At 45.2% G+C, this 17356-nt stretch overlaps 1 protein-coding gene across 1 annotated transcript in view; it reads right to left on the bottom strand.

The window, feature by feature from the left end:
• Positions 1 to 17356, bottom strand: part of LOC146634319 (protein NLRC3-like) — a 580191-nt gene that overhangs the window by 334706 nt on the left and 228129 nt on the right. The window lies entirely within an intron of this gene.

The following is a 17356-nucleotide window of genomic DNA, read 5'->3' as shown; positions in this document are numbered from 1 at the left end:
AGAATTGTGAAGCTCTCTTTTGGCCAAATACCAGAATCTGTAAGAAGAAGAAAAAACAAACAATCAAATAGGTCATTATTAAGAGAACAACAATCTCTTGATGATTATCCACAGTGTCTTTGATAACTGTGAGATACAAACTGTCAAGTATATACACATCCCAGCAAACAATAGCTGTGTTTGACTAAAGCGATTAATAACAAGGACAGAGCTACAATCACTACAGTCAAACATAAAGGGCTTAATCCTGAATCCAAGTCTGAGCTGTGATGCCGTTGGTGCTGAAAGCTGCTCAGATCCTGAAGCTGCACGTTTTGTCTCTCTCTAACCAAACCAGCAGCAAAAGAAGACACATTTCGCTTGACATAAACATTGTCATGAATTCCCTCTTACTTTTGCTGGTTTGCTTCCACCACCATTAAAACACACACAGAAAAACAACACAGCACAGCTCTCTGCCTCTCTCAGTGTACTTTAAGAACACCGTTTCCCATCTCAAATCTCTGTTTTTGGCATTATTCGCTTGCTTGTTATGAAGCAGTCTACCGTTGTTTACAGCCATTTTTTTTAATGACTTCCGACAAGACAGCCTCATTTCTGCTGTTCAATACCAAATTTTATTTATTTTTTTCAAATTAAGTGAAACTGCAAAATGCTCTGCTGTGTCTCTATTAAAACCTCTTATTAAAACCTCTGAATCACTTCAGCAGCATCAGCCAATGTACATTTGTTGAGTCGTGGTTCTCGTCTGCTTTTGTTCTACTGCAGAATAATATTTTTAAGGTTATCTACTGTAAAAAGCTAGGCCAGGAAAATCTGCTTCATGGTTTTGTGTTTTATCCTCAGTTACTTTGACACAAAAGCATCTGCTGTGATGCTCACACCTCTGATGAAGTTTCACAAGTGTCAGTACTGATAAATGATCAGAATTATAATGTTTCTGACTCTCTGAGTAAGAATTAAATGGAATCTAATTGGGACCTTGTGAATTGGAATTGAACAGGTTCTAGAAATCAGTGATGATACTCAGCTCCAATACCCACCTATGATATGAGGCTTACGAACGCTGACTGGGTTTCATTTACCAGCTTTTTATGTTCTTCCTGCAGTTTCCTCCCCACATCACTCATCTTAACTTTTTTCCAGTCCTCCTCAGTCTAAACAGAACACACAACAATACAAAGAAAAGCTCAGGTGATTGATCTCTAACACTAGGCATCCCCAGTCTTATTCTTAGCAGTCTAACTTCTCACCATATCTTTGAAGGCCTCTCCATTGTAGTAGCGCTTGGATGCTGGATACTCTATCGTTTTGTCACATAGTTCCAGGAAACTGGAAGCCACCAGATGCAGCTCCTCTCCGTCATAGCCATACAGCTTTTTGTCCTCACGCGTCATCAGCACAAGCTCGTCACATGGACATGAGGTGCCCTTTACCACACCAATAACCTGCATTTTTACAATCTCGGGAAGGTAGAATTTTCCCCAGGCGTTAACTTCATCATCATCATCCCCGTTGTATTTGGTGTTCTCAAGCTCTTCTATCCACAGGTCAGCACCACTTGGCTTCTTCAGGTGAACGCACATGCTTTTGTTTTTGGAAACAAAATCTTTCACCCATTTCAGGTACTTTTCACCTGGAAAGAAGCAGACAAGGAAATATGGATGAATGTAGAAGTGTTGGAAAAGACAAATAGCAAGGTTATCCTACAGCAGTTTGTGAAAATGTTGTATCTTGAAATAAGCAGGCAAAATGAGGATCTCACTTATCTCATATGTTCTGACTACCGACTTTCTTCAGTTAAAGGACAAAAAAAGGGCACACTGGAGGCTGACAGAGTGTGCAATGGTGGGAATCATTTTGCAGAACTCACTAAAGTTTGTTTCTCCTGGAACAAGCTTTTTACACTTCGGCAAATGAAAATACTGTGTTAAACTAAAAAAGAGCACCAGACCAAGGTCTACAGTACTAACAGAAAAACATGCCGTTACCTGTTGCCTGTCGACACAGCTGCTGATCTTTCGTACCAAAAAAATGAGGATCCCTGAAAGGAATAGAAAGGTTATGTTAAAATGAATGACTGTCACGGTGATCATGGGAAGCTCCGAAATATCACAACAATAGCTACGAAATCACAAAATGCAGTGTGATGTCTGTAAGCACCAAACATGACATCTCTGCAAATTCATCTTGAAATATGTAGGTACCTCACACGTACAGCTGCAGCCATCTCAGCCATTTATCACTGTGGCTGCCAAGTGGCTGCCACTTCACAAGCGCATGGCACAACATAGAAGAGCCACCTCCACAGGACAAGACTCAGCAGTCCATCTGCATCTTAAGGATAAAGGACACTCTTTCGAGGATGCTAATGTTCACATTTTGGACAGAGAGGACAGATGGTTTGAAAGAGGAGTGAAAGAAGCATCTATGTCCACTGTGAGCGACCATCTTTGAACAGAGGTTTACGACACCAACTCTCTGCCATCTATAATCCAGTTTTGAGATCCTTCCCAGACGCCTTAACGCCCACTCACATCCTGGGCCATCTGACCTCAGGAATTCACATGATAAGGTGGGGCCAGGTTTCACAATGAACTCACCCGAAACTCTGGCTGATTGGGACCCACACCCAGTTTCACACCTTGGCTCAGGTGATTAGAGGATCATCAGGGGGTCCTTTGTCCCTCTGTGGGGGGTCACTCCCACTAGGTTTATATCTGGGACTCTCCACCATTTGACCTTAGAACTGAAGAAGCTTCTCGGATGAGAGGTGAAACGTCTTCAAGTAACTTAAAGAAGTCCAGACGCTTTTCTTTGCAAGCTCCTTTGACTACGATGACCTGGATGACTGAGAACCTTCACAGACATAAGGTGAATGTGACAAACAAAGCGCCTTCTTGTTCTCTGTGATAATGTAAAGTTATTAATGAAAAAACAAACGAGTAAAAAACGGACTGGAAACATGTCTTCAATCAAAACTCGACAAAAACAAAGAAACAGCCTCACTTCTCTGCGACGCTCCCTAAAAATGACGTTACGTGTTACGTACCAGAGATTTCTATACAGCCCTTTATCAAGCCGAGAGAAAGTGACGCAAAACCCTCCAACTAATAACGACTAGCAGAGAGGCTCAGCTGAGTGTAGTTACCTGGTTTGCAGACGCATACAGACGTTTCCTGTCCTCTCGGACGCAGCTGTGATAGAACATGTGGTGCATTACCGCCACCAACTGGCTTGGAGTGAGGACCGGAAATCGCTCATGCCAAATCAAAAAAAAAAAACATAAAGAAAGATTAAGTGAAGAGATAAATGAATACATTAAATCAAGAAGAAAAAAACCCACCACCGGACATATACATCCTCATATCCTTCTGTACAAATGAGTTTGTTTTAGAAACTGAAAAAAGCCACAAAACCTTCACATCTAGAAATCCTTTGCAGTAAAACTTGTTTTTTGGCAGGTTCCACAGGTTTTGAATCAGTTTTCTTCTTTATTCCTGATAATTTTGACAATGAAAAAGAACATGTTCTATAGGGCTTTGGAGTTGACGTCACGCCGCAATGCATTGTGGGAGCGCGGCACCATTTTCGAGGTCTACGAATCAAAACAAACACACTGTGTTGGAACGACGATTACAAGATGCTTAAAAGCAGCTCAAAAGAGAATGGACTGTATAGAGACCGATTGCGTCCAGAGGCGAAGCGGCGGTACTTGCAGAAAATAGCGTGCAGTGGAAATGTGGACCCGTATGAAATACGGCCGTGGAGTAGAAACCCTGAAGACGTAGCCTGATATATTTTCGTACCTTATCTGTGGAGTCAGCGCGTACAAGTCGTCATTCAAACAAAGGTAAGTCAGCTCGAGTACTGCGTGTGAAATGCGTTTGATTTCCCTGCAAACATTCACATTAGTGCAGCATAAATTCATTCATGAGGGGAAATTACAGTGAGAACATGTGGAGGCTGTTAGAGGGAGAAGATAGTGAGTTCAGTGCAGGGCTGTGCAGAGAGGTTTAAAGGGGCGGGTGCTCAAAGTTAAAAAGGGGCACATTGAACCAGGCTGAATAACAACAACACACATTCATCAAGAATCTAATATGGGAAGGGCAGGGCTGTGTTGGTCTGAGACTGTAGACATTAAAAAGTCCACAGGAGAGATGGTAGCTGATTAAACAAGTGTCATGAGATAATAACAAAATGCAAAGATTGGTGACAGCGCTTGGAACCATAAGGCAACAAAAAACTATGTATGTAAAAAAAAAAAAAAAAAAATATATATATATATATATATATATATATATACACACACACACACACAGTGGGGCAAAAAAGTATTTAGTCAGCCACCGATTGTGCAAGTTCCCCCACTTAAAATGATGACAGAGGTCAGTAATTTGCACCAGAGGTACACTTCAACTGTGAGAGACAGAATGTGAAAAAAAAATCCATGAATTCACATGGTAGGATTTGTAAAGAATTTATTCGTAAATCAGGGTGGAAAATAAGTATTTGGTCACCTCAAACATGGAAGATCTCTGGCTCTCACAGACCTGTAACGTCTTCTGTAAGACGCTTTTCTGTCCCCCACTTGTTACCTGTATGAATGGCACCTGTTTGAACTCATCATCTGTATAAAAGACACCTGTCCACAGCCTCAAACAGTCAGACTCCAAACTCCGCCATGGCCAAGACCAAAGAGCTTTCGAAGGACACCAGGAAAAGTATTGTAGACCTGCACCAGACTGGGAAGAGTGAATCTACAATAGGCAAGCAGCTTGGTGTGAAAAAATCAACTGTGGGAGCAATCATCAGAAAATGGAAGACATACAAGACCACTGATAATCTCCCTCCATCTGGGGCTCCACGCAAGATCTCATCCCGTGGGGTCAAAATGATCATGAGAACGGTGAGCAAAGATCCCAGAACCACACGGGGGGACCTGGTGAATGACCTGCAGAGAGCTGGGACCAAAGTAACAAAGGTCACCATCAGTAACACACTACAACGGCAGGGAATCAAATCCCGCAGTGCCAGACGTGTTCCGCTGCTGAAGCCAGTGCATGTCCAGGCCCGTCTGAAGTTTGCCAGAGAGCACATGGATGATACAGCAGAGGATTGGGAGAATGTCATGTGGTCAGATGAAACCAAAGTAGAACTTTTTGGTATTTTGGTATCCTGTATTTGTTGTTGAAGACTTCTTCAGCTTCTTCTCAAGGACATCAGCTGCTTGTTTGGCAGCAGAGGCAGTTAAGAAGCTTCCTGAAAAACACTGAACAGTGAGTTCACTGTGGCATATGACAGATTCAGCTTTCTGTGTGCAAATGTGTCTGTGTCGACCTTTCAAATGCTGTTGAATCCAAAACATCAGCGGCTCCTCGGCTGCTCACTTCATGCACTTCTGTCTGTGTGACAGTCCAATGACATCACAGCTGTTTCCAGCCCCAGTGTCTCAGGACTGGACACCTTTAAACATGTCGAGGATCAAACAGCGTCCAGCTAAACACACATGAAACTATCAGAGCTGACAATCATTCCAATAACATCTAATGGTTCATGTATGTAGACACAGGACTACAAGGAAATGGCTCTCAGCATCTGGCTGTGGGAACACATGAGTCCCTGTTTGTGTTCAGATTGTGTGCATGTTTTAGACGTGTGTCACATGTAGAAACACAACAATCCCACAATGACACACAGATGTGTTTGACACAGCTGTGCAGCTGTAAGTTGTTTCTAATGATTCATTGAAGCTCTTCTAACATTCTGGAGACGATCAGTACATGAATCTGTTCAACACGACAACAATTTGACTTCAGTGTGAACGTTTGCCATTAAATAACCTTCTTCATCCAGCTGACAGCATCTTCATCCTATGATGTGAACAGTTCCTCCTGTTGATGACAAACCTCTGACAGGATCTGCTTGAGGAGCTTTTTCATGTGCAGCTCTCTGAGCTCAGGGCTGAGCTGCTGTTTCATCTTTAAGAGCTGCTGCCTCCTCGCCGGACTTGTTCTCCTCTTCTTCTCCTAATGACACCATTTCTGCTTCATATTAAATTCAATAAAGATGCTGACATGTATCTGTAGCAACAACATCATTGAATCTAGAACAACTGGAGCCAAACCAGTGGCTCTGCTGGGATCACTGGTGAGCCAACACTTCCTTGTTGATGCAGATTTCAGGGCTTCCTTTTGCTCCTCCGTTATAACTGTTCTCTCTTCTCAACACATGATGACACAAAGGAATCAGCAGTGACAAAGATGATGTTGAAGAGAAGCACACACTTCACACATATAACAGACCAGTGCAGTTACACACACCTCTGCTCGACATCAGGCCTCAAACAAAGACACAAAACACTAACTTGACTCTAAACAGAAGAAACGAGCAGCTGTTTCTGTTCTGTGCTTATTTATATTTGACACACATGCTTCTCTTTGTGCAAACACACATCGCACTATAAGGGTAACCTCGCACACAATGATTGGACAGCACAGTGATGATGCTGGGAGATCCTATACGCAGCAACACAGAAACACTGAGAACTTTAAACAATGATGGAAAGTGTTATAAATGACTTGTTGGCCTCTGATCTGTCACAAACAGCTGAAACGTGTCTCTCATGAGTCACATGAAGGTTTTTGACACAAAGGACAAAAAGTAGCTGCAGTCAGTTTGTGTCATTTTTATATTTATTCATCTGGGAGAAAAATCTGAGGGACATTAAAATGTGTTTTCAACAGAGACAAGAACATGAATATAACAGAACAGGTAAATGAACATGTTTCAAGTAAACAGCTGGACTGATCAGGTCCAAACACAGAGTGATAAACTTGTCAAACAGCTGTCATATCTTTATATAGAAGCTCTTTATAAATGCTGCTCACTGCAGTCTGTTTACTAATAATGTCAAAGTGTTAGAAACACAGAAACATCAGAATGGTCTTTGTTCACAGAAACCTGTCTGGGATCCTTTGTTGTTCTTTTGATGCAGAGTTACATTATAAATATAAAGAGTTATTTCAGAGTCTCATCAGTTTTCCTGCATGTCTTTATTTAACACATCAGCAGGGCTGAAGCTCTCATGTTAAACACACACTGATCTATGGACACGTTCATGTGTTTCTAACAGAACCAGGCTGTTATCAGCCTGCACTAACATTATGTCACACACACTGAATGTAACAGTGACAGTTTACATCATCACACAATCAGCTGTGATTGTTTCACTGTCATCAAACGAGTCAACAGGAAGTAGAATCAATAGAAACCAATCATTTACTGACAGCATGTCTGATGGAAATAAGTGCAGATTATGTATGAAGTCTAACTGCACACAGTAACTGTGTTACAATAAGGACTTAACAGCGCCCTCTGCTGGAGTGTTTCAGTACTGCGTTAACTAGAATACACCACCTCCTCCTCACACCACCTGCTACAGCTCTACTCTTCTATGACTACAGTCATCCACAGCACTGATGTGAGGTCACATGGTTCATATGTAAGGAGCACAGCTGACGTCAGGTCAGTTTAATGACTGTGAGCAGCAGCTGTGTTACTGTCACTGTGACAGGGAGACACTCTCAGACACAGCGCTCATGTCAGCTTGTTCTCATGCAGGAGGATCAGGAGCTCCATGTTTGTCTTTCTGTTTGAATCATGATGTGTTTGTGCCATCAGAGTCTGTCATGAGTACTCAGGGTTTCACAGCAGCTCTTCTGGATGCTGACGAGGACTCCAACCTCATGTTTCACCTCTCTGAGCTTCTGATGTCTGTGAACACTCGTGTTTCTTCTCTGGGCTCATCTGGACAAAAACACCTTTCTGTGTTTGGCTGCAGCCTCATTCTGACTGACAGGAAGTGTGTTATCCATGAGCTGCACTTCTGTGAGGAAGTTTCCTGCTGTGTTTCCTGTCTGTGGACAAACACGAGTGTTCCAGCTGAGGACTTGGTTCCTTCCACCTGTCCATACAGGACATCACGCTGTCTGCAGCTCTGTAAATGCAGCTCCAGGTCCTTCCACGTGCTGCTCTGTATTTGTGCAGTTTGTAGTGTGTCCTGGGAAACGTAGCACACATGGTGTTCTTCTGCTGTTTCCTCCTTTCACTGAGTGTGAAACACTGACGCTGTGCTGTTGTTCACAGAGGGGAGCTGATTCTAGCTGCAGCTGGACTCTGTCATCTAACTGAATGTGTTGGTGCTGATCACGGGGCTCTGAGGGGGGAGCAGCAGGAGGACTCTGGATGCTGACGTCAGTGTATCTGTGGAAGCTCCCACAGCGTGTCTGTCATTCAATATTGTGCTGTATATTGTATCTATGCAAAGATGAACAGACTGTGTGTTCACTGGTCTCTGTGCTGCAGCTCTGATGTCATCATCACTCCCTCCTCCACCCTCAGCAGTCCCAGCATGCTGCTGTGGTGCACCCCACCCTCACTCTACACCTGAGCCACAGACCACACCCTCCACCTCAATATACACCACAGTTTTCTCTGCTGTGGAAATGAGATCAGGAGGAAATCATCATTATTATTATTTAATAAACGCTCACATTAATGTGGGCTTATTTGTTTCATATTAGAAACATTAGTTGAGTGTTTTTAGTATAAAATGGTCAAAGTCCCTCTTTTTGCTCCTCCCCTCACCTGTGGATGGGCGGTGCTGTTACCGTGGTGACAGCTTGGATGTGTTTCAGTCCTGCCTGGTTATCACTGCAGGAATCTTTCACATTTATTACAGGTAATAACTCTGATTTTTCTGTGTATTATGAACCAAATGTATCCTGATACACACAGAGATGGATGAGCAGAGGTTTTTTTTGCAGTTTATGTAGTTACTATGGACTTAATGCACACATATTATTAAAATTAGGGCTATAACAGTTGTATTGATGTATAGCAACTTGAAATGCTCCCACAAATGGCTCCACAGCATGTAAAAATATAACAAAAGCTCTGGCGGACTTGGTTCTGTGGTCAGTCTTAAAGGGTGAAGTTAAACTCTGTAATCTTCACTGTGTCACAGAGTTCAGTGAGTCCCGTTATTCACAGTATCAATCAGATCATCAGAGAACAGCTGATCAGCAATCAGTGGTGCCAACAGCGCCTCCTGTGGTGAGAGGATGCAATAATGCAATGTAGCATTTTTCCACTCAACACTTGCAGTCATGGAAACTGTCTGTTGGATCTGTGTGACGTTGCTTTCTTGGTTAGAGTTCCTCACAAACGTCCAGATGATTCTTCTAATGAGGCGTCGACCATGTTTGCAGCTCTTTGGAAGAAAACGTCGCCCTTTGCCATCCTTACTTTTCTTTGACTTCTTCAAATGCAGCTGAACTCCAGCTGGTATTTTCTTGGACTTTGCAGCTGTTTCTGGTCATCAGTTCATTCCTGCAAACCTCTGAAGCTGAACAACAATGATGCTGCACTGCTGGCTGATCCCAAAAGGTTGATTCTGTTCATCTGGACGTTTTCAGAAACGTTTGCTCACTGATCAGGTGACTTCTTCAGTCTCAGCTGACTGCAGCTTTACAAGCTTACAAACAGCACATTTGCACAATGACTGAAAGCAGCAGCACCTGATATATATGATACTAATATAATACATATACATATATAATCCATACTAATGATGAAGGAACTGAGCTCACAGTCCATTGTTCATTCAGTGAACTACTCAGTTTATTTTGGGCCTCAGAAATGCTCACTCTGTTTGTACATCACTGTCAGCAATAGACTCATTCTGCTGTGTGGACAGGAACACATGTGACATCACTTCCTGTTTGTTTGTGACTGAAGAAGTTTACAAGGAATCATTTAGAAGAGTTTCAAACATCAACTGATTGAATCCATGAATCTGAAAACGTGTTTGTGAGTGAAAGAGACAGACATGTACAGACTGAACTATCTGTTCAACAGTCAGAGTGTTTCTGTAACAGGAGACACTCTTTACACTCCACTCAGCACAGGGACACTGAGGAACCACGAGACCAGAAACTAAACCCAGGATAAAGAGTTTGAGTGAATGTGGTGTTGAAGGTGTGGAGGTGGATCAGAGTGTCAGAGGAGACTCTGTAGAAGGACAGAGTGCCAGCAGGACAGTCCACATACACTGCTGCTCTGTGAGAGACAGAGGAGGAGGAGATGGATGTTGATCTGTTATTGTGCCTGACAGAACGAGGACCATCATCAGAGCAGCTCAGACTCCAGGACTGATCATTGTTTCCAAACACACAGTCTCTGCCTCCTTTCCTTCTGATGCTTCTGTAACTCACTGATAAATAAACTCTTCCTCTCCACTCGACCTGCCAGTAACAGCGACCAGTCAGACCATTTCTACACAGCAGGTGAGGATAAAAACCATCAAATCTGTCTGGATGATCAGGATATGACTGAACCTCCTCCACACAATGTGCCTCAATGTTATTGATATTATTATTAACATTGTTATATAATAATAAAACCTTTATAATAAAACCACTAAAAACCTTTATTCTCATGGTCCAATCATGAGTGAACTCCCCGATGAAGCCTTGTGTGCTAAAACATGTCAGAGTTTTAAAGGTTAAACATGAGTTTCCAAAACGTTTTGCTGGAGAACAATAAACTATTTGACTGAGTTTCAATCATTTACAGACGAGCAAAACCAGGACAGAGAAAAAAGGACAAAACTGACTCAGTAAAAAACAGAAAAGAAGATCCCATGTAGATCTGTATTATGTAGAAGTTCAGCCCAGCAACCAGTTCAGTTCAACACAAGTTTAAATGATTCTATCTGAACTCTGTGGAGCCTGATCTCAAGCTTTTTGAGTCCGACACAGAAACCAGAGGATCTTTCTGTGTCTTCAGATTCACTGTGATCCAGTGATGGGAGTGATTTCAGCCCTGAGTGATCGCGCTGATGTTTGCACAGAGCAGACAATGAGGTGAATGTTTGGGCACATTGGTAACAGTGAAACAGTTTATTAGTAACGTGGGATCGTTTGTGTTCAGAGTATGAACTGAGATTCCTGAAGCTCTTGTCACACTGGTCACAGCTGTAGTTTCCTTCCATGTGTGCACGTTCATGCCTGTTACGACTATGTGACCGTGAGAAGCTTCTCTCACAGTGTCTGCACTTGTGTGGTTTCTCTCCTGTGTGGACTCGTTTGTGTGATTTAAGGTCCCTTGCAGTGGTGAAGGATGACCCACACTGATCACAGAGGTGCTTTTTAACCCCACTGTGAATCAGTTCATGTCGTTTTAACTCACTTGGTGTGGTGAAGCTTCTCCCACATTCTTTGCAGTATTTCAGTTTGTCTCCAGTGTGTCTACGTTGATGTACTTTTAGGGTCTTTTGCCGACTGAAAGTTTTTCCACAGAGGTCACAATGAAAGTCTTTCCCACCACCACAGTGATGACAGGGTTGAGAACTGGATCCATCTGTGTCGCTCTGCTTCTAAACAAAGACACAAAGACAGTGTAAGTCAGTCCTTCAACATTTGTATCCTGAACGTCGCCTGAAATAAAGAGCATCTCTGCAGACGTCCAACTACATTTGACTGTTTCAGTTAACACACTCAGTTTACTGGGCTGCAATAACTACAATACTACCACCATAATACTACAGTAATACTAAAATCATAACTGAAAGGAAAATCTGAATAATCACTCAGAGCTGCTTTTCCATGCAGTAGAATTGCTAACATGCTAACACAGTTTAATGAGCAGAGTTGTTCCAAACAGTCAGGCTAAAATGACAAGATAACAATATAAATACTAGGGGTGCAACGATACTCGCATCGATATTGAACCGTTCGATACAGTGCTTTTGGTTCGTACGCATATGTATCGAACAATACAAAATTTGTAATTTATTTTATCAACTTTCCGTCTGACAATGCTGTCTGTGTTGAGCGCTCAGTGAATCTGCTTTCGACTACTCCGCCTAGGCTGCACTGTCGAACGCAGATCCACTGAGCGTTCAACACAGACAGCATTGCCAGAATGAAGAGTGCAGAGCAAGCTAGCGAGACAGAAGTTAAGCTCTCCTTGCAACATGGCAAATTGAACCTCCCCCACCCTCATTCAGATCTGGCGTTTGGAAAGTAAGTGACGGAAGTGACGAGTAAGGTAAGCGACCCATGTTGTAGGTGACGTCAGACGCCGGAGAATTGGCGGAAAAAAAAAAAAAGCAAATGGTAGCATAGAGTTTAACAAAGGTTTTTCAAGCTTCAGTATTACCAAATATACTAATCAATTGTCATATAACTAACAACATCTGTTCTATCATCTCTAATACCCTGGAGGACAACGGGGGGTGTTTAGACGCTCTCCAAGATTACATCGACCGCTGTTTTCAAGATTTAGTAATGAAGAAGGCCCTCAGTGCATCCTCTCCGACCAAAATTGAGACGCCGTCATCGAAGAGATGTCGCCCGGCAGACTCCCCCGGTACAACATTGCCCGCCGGCAAAGACATCGTAGACATCCTGGAGTCAATCGACAAGCGATTGTCCAGTTTCAATGCGAGGCTGTCCCTGGTGGAGATTTTACACCGGGAATTTAAATCTCTGAGAGAATCCCTGGAATTCAGCCAGCAGCAGGTGGAAACGCTTGCCGCTGAAAATACCACGCTACGGGAGTTGGTCAAATCTCTCACCGATAACGTGACCCAGCTGAACATTGAAAATAAAAAAATAAAAGAGTCCGTTATCGATCTACAAGCCCGTAGCATGAGAGATAGTCTTGTGTTTTCTGGTATTCCAGAATCTGCCGGAGAGGACGCAGAGGCAACGGTGAACAGCTTCATTAAAATCCACCTGAAGCTGCCGGAGGACACCGTAAAGAACATCGACTTCCATAGAGTACATCGCTTGGGGGGCGTGAGGTCGCGGACCGGGAGACCACGGCCTATTGTGGCCAAATTCGGTCAATTCAAACAGAAGGAACAGGTGAAGAGTTGCGGCAGAGAGCTGAAAGGAACGGACTTCAGCGTGAACGACCAGTTCCCCAAAGAGATCCTGGAACGATGCAAGGTCCTGTTCCCAGTTCGACGTAGCTTCATCCAGAAAGGCTCCCGTGCTGTCATCGCCGTGGACGGACAGCTCTACCGACCCCGGCGGTAGAGCTGTCCGACTCTCTTTCTTGGCTCTCGGTGAAGGCGGTCGCACTTTTCTCCTCTCCTCCTTCCCCTTATCTTCCCTGCTTAGCCTCTTGTGTCCTGTCTTGTCTCGTGTGCACTATTTTTCCCTCGAACAGTCTCTCACTGTCGTTCTCTAAAACCTAACAGAGAATTATGGATTTGATCAACTGGTCTCTGAATGCTATTGACACCCTCTTCTCAACAAGAAGTCTGGGCTCGGGAGAGCCCGAGTGCCCTGGAGGGACTTTCCCTGCCGGATACACGATGGATGGGTGGCAGACCTGGAGGATCTTGTGCCTGGCGGGACTGTCTATCGAGGACGCTGAGGATATTTACCTATTCGGAACCATGATAACAGGGTTCTTGCTGATCGGAGCTGGCTTGGCCCTGACTTATCGGAGAAATAAGAGAGCGGAATCAGCTGTTCAAACCCCCCCTAAGCTGACCGCTGGAATTGAAGCGATGGGACGAGGCGCGGCCTCCCACACCGAACGCAGCATGGTTAACACCTTGGAGACGCTTACAGCTGCCGTGAAGACTCAAACTAACACCATTGAGCGTATGATGGGATACATCAGAGAGGGGCCTGCTCACAATAACACCCTTGAGCGAAAGTTGGATAACATCGCAGAACGGTTCACTGCAGCTGTGGGGTCTCAGAACCAAAAGAACGAGAACACCACGGAACAGAAGCTTGATACCATCATGGGGAGGCTCGCGGCTCTCCAACGGGAAATCGAGGCCCCAGTGTCAGAGTGCTAAATTCGCTGCTCGCATAAAGGAGAAATCAACAATATTCTACATTTGGACACCACGGCGCCAGCTGCTCAGGCCCAAGGCTGGAGCCCACCAAAACAACTCCCTGATAACGACTGTGTGATGACTATTCTTCCCATCCCATGAAGGACACCTGGATCGGCTGGAGGACTGTTTACTTAGCCTGATAGGCCGAAGGACACTGTCTCAGCTGAACTATGGACACGCACACACATACACTTACACTGATAAGCACGCACTCATCCCCCCCTCCCTTCCCAACGCCTTCGATGCTTGTTTCCTGCGAGGGAACACGGCGGGTCTGCGTGCCGCGCTGGAATGGTAGCGCTGTGCGGGGCGGCTGCTGTGTTCGCTTCGGATTACCCCTCACCCCCCTCCCACCCCTGTGGCTTGTCATGTCTTCACAATGTTGTGCTGTGGACATTTATGTGCTTTTTGTGCAGAGGAGTTTTTTTGTTTCCTGTTCTCATGCTGTCCTACCATGGAATCATAGCATGAGTAGGGGTCTCTTTTTTTCCTCTTGTACTTTCCCCACTGTAGTGTATATTTCAATGTTTTTCTGATTCTACCAATCTCCGACCTGTATCCCCATGTAATGTTTGTGTTATATTAGTGCGCATGCGCCAACCAGCGTGCAGCCTGTTACAGTCGCTCCTGCTTTTCTCTTAGTTTAGCTTTTTTTTTCTTACGTATTCTTTTTTTTCCTGACTTGTATTTTCCTCCGTTTTCTATCTCTTACTCAATCATGTGGATTGAGAGAGTTTTTGTTCTTCTGGTGGCCGTGGAACTGTTACTTTTATCAAGGAACGGGACCACGGCACATCTCCTACACGCACGGACTGTTTACTCCAGAGATCAGCTGATCGCCCTGATGCCGGCCGGCTCGCTGGCCAGGCCCGCAGAAGTACCAGCTGAAATTTGGAGGAAAACACATCGGGGATGCAGAGGTCAAGGACAGAAGAGAAGAAAAAAGGTGACGGTGAGACAGCGGAGGCTCGAAGCGAGGAGGAGGTTTAAACCGTGTCTGCCGTCTATCGTGATGGGTAATGTGCGATCATTGGCAATTAAAATCGACGAGCTCTCAGCACTGGTACGGAGTCAGAGGGAATACCGAGAGTGTAGCCTGATGTGTTTCACCGAATCATGGATGCACCAGGACATTCCCGATGAGAATGCTTCCGTGGAAGGCTTCCACACTGTTCGGGCGGACAGGGACAGCATCGCTAGCGGTAAGCGGAAAGGAGGTGGGCTTGCTGTTTTAGTTAACAACCGGTGGTGTAACCCTGCCAACATAACAATCAAAGAAAGGATTTGTTGCCCGGACACTGAACTGTGTGCTGTTGGACTCAGGCCGTATTATTTACCCAGGGAATTCTCTCACGTCATCTTGGTGGCTGTCTATGTTCCCCCCTCTGCTAACCCCACAGCTGCATGTGACACTATCCACTCTGCCATAGCTCGGCTACAGACTCAGCACCCGAGTGCCTTTATTGTGATCTCGGGTGACTTCAACCATGTATCACTGGACAATACACTACCAACATTCAAACAATATGTGGACTGTCCCACCAGGGGAGAGAAAACTTTAGACTTACTGTATGCTAACGTCAAGGATGCATACAGCTCCTCCTCCCTCCCCCCACTTGGTAGGTCAGATCATAACCTGATTCACCTCACCCCCCGCTATGTGCCAATTGTGAGGAGGGAACCTGTGACCACCAGGACTGTCAGGAGGTGGTCAGAGGAGGCCTTAGCAGAACTACAGGGCTGTTTCGAGGTGACCGACTGGGAAACACTCTGTGAGCCTCACGCCGAGGACATCAATGGGCTTACTGAGTGTATCACAGACTACATAACTTTCTGCACCGACTCCATTGTTCCAGCTCAGACTGTTCATTGTTACCCAAATAACAAGCCGTGGGTGACTAAGGACATCAAAGCCCTCCTCAACAACAAGAAGAGGGCTTTCAGAGGGGGCAACAAAGAGGAGGTGAGGAAGATCCAGGTGTTACTAAAGGACAAGATCAGAGAGGCTAAGGACAATTACAGGAGGAAGCTGGAGTGGAAACTCCAGCAGAACAGCATGAGAGAGGTGTGGAGGGGCATGAAGACCATCACTGGATTCAGGCCAACCAACAGCAGGGGAACTGAGGGAGGTGAGAATAGAGCCGACGAGTTGAACCTGTTTTTCAATAGATTCGACACCACAGTGTCTGCTCCCACCCCCACAACCTCACCTGCAGTCAGCCTGGAATCCAGAGCCACACCACTGTGCCAGCCTCTCTCTTCACATGTTGCCTCCTGTGAGATTCCTGACACCCCTCCCCCACCCATCACCTTCACTCAATACCAGGTTGAGATGCAAATGAGGAGACTTCACTCAGGCAAGTCTGCTGGACCAGACGGAGTGAGTCCCCTTGTCCTCAAGGCCTGTGCCCCCCAGCTGTGTGGAGTCTTTCATAAACTGTTTATGCTGAGTCTGAGTCTGCAGAGGGTCCCGGTGATGTGGAAGACATCATGCCTCGTCCCTGTACCAAAGACGCCTCGTCCCAGTGGCCCCCAGGATTACAGGCCCGTGGCACTGACCTCCCACATCATGAAGACCCTGGAAAGGCTCATCCTGGACCAGCTGCGACCCATAGTAAGACCACATCTGGATCCCCTTCAGTTCGCTTATCAGCCTCGTCTCGGAACAGAGGACGCCATCATCTACCTGCTCAATCGTGTCTACACCCATCTGGACCAGCCGGCGAGCACTGTGAGGGTCATGTTTTTTGACTTTTCCAGTGCTTTCAACACCATCAGGCCGACCCTCCTGGGTGATAAGTTAGCAGCGATGCAGGTGGATGCTTCTCTGGTGTCCTGGATTGTTGATTACCTGACAGGAAGACCACAATATGTACGTCTCCCACAGTGTGTGTCTGACAAGGTGATTAGCAACACAGGGGCACCACAGGGGACTGTCCTCTCCCCCTTCCTCTTCACCCTCTACACCACAGACTTCAGCCACTGCACAGAGACCTGCCATCTTCAGAAGTTTTCTGATGACTCTGCGGTGGTTGGATGCATCAGCAGGGATGATGAGACAGAGTACCGGGCTGTGGTCGACTCCTTTGTCACGTGGTGTGAGCAGAATCATCTGCAGCTCAACGTGGCAAAGACCAAGGAACTGATCGTGGACTTCAGGAAGACCAGGAAACACTTGACCCCTGTTTCAATCCAGGGGGTCAGTGTTGACATTGTGGAGGACTATAAATACCTTGGAGTACACATTGACAATAAACTGGACTGGGCTAAAAACACCACAGCACTTTACAGGAAGGGCCAGAGTCGTCTCTATTTTTTGAGGCGACTGAGGTCCTTCAACATCTGCCAGAAAATGCTGAGGATTTTCTATGAGTCTGTGGTGGCCAGTGCGATCCTCTATGCTGTTGCATGCTGGGGGAGCAGGCT

Source organism: Diplotaxodon limnothrissa, linkage group LG3, assembly GCF_057381915.1.
Source record: "Diplotaxodon limnothrissa isolate DT_005_m linkage group LG3, D_limnothrissa_male_GT1.1, whole genome shotgun sequence".
NCBI lineage: Eukaryota > Metazoa > Chordata > Actinopteri > Cichliformes > Cichlidae > Diplotaxodon > Diplotaxodon limnothrissa.
This window is presented reverse-complemented; position numbering and strand designations above follow the sequence as displayed.